At 53.9% G+C, this 321-nt stretch overlaps 1 non-coding gene across 1 annotated transcript; it reads right to left on the minus strand.

Annotated features, from left to right (window-relative positions):
- Window positions 1-20: 20 nt before the first annotated feature.
- On the minus strand, window positions 21-92 carry TRNAG-UCC. The gene has a single exon. It is a non-coding gene; the product is annotated as a tRNA-Gly (tRNA).
- Between the last annotated feature and the right edge of the window lie 229 nt (window positions 93-321).

Below are 321 nucleotides of genomic sequence, written 5' to 3' on the forward strand. Positions count from 1 at the left end.
CGGCAGAAGAAAAGCTGGCATGCGTTGGCCGGGAATCGAACCCGGGTCAACTGCTTGGAAGGCAGCTATGCTCACCACTATACCACCAACGCAGCTGCCTGTAACCTTCCTCATGCTCCTGCAGCTCACAGACACCACTTCCTCCTCCTCCCTGCCCTCTGCATGCACACTTCCTCTGCCTGCTGCAACTTCTCTCTCATTCTGCCTTTCCAACAGATATCCTACACATTCCACCCTACTGGGAAGCTACATCACCATAGAAGCACAACACAGCTACGACGTGGAGCAAACAGGGAAGTGCTTTCTCTTCCCTCTGAGCAA

Source organism: Meleagris gallopavo, unplaced genomic scaffold (genome assembly GCF_000146605.3).
Source record: "Meleagris gallopavo isolate NT-WF06-2002-E0010 breed Aviagen turkey brand Nicholas breeding stock unplaced genomic scaffold, Turkey_5.1 ChrUn_random_deg7180001647090, whole genome shotgun sequence".
Classification (NCBI taxonomy): Eukaryota; Metazoa; Chordata; class Aves; order Galliformes; family Phasianidae; genus Meleagris; species Meleagris gallopavo.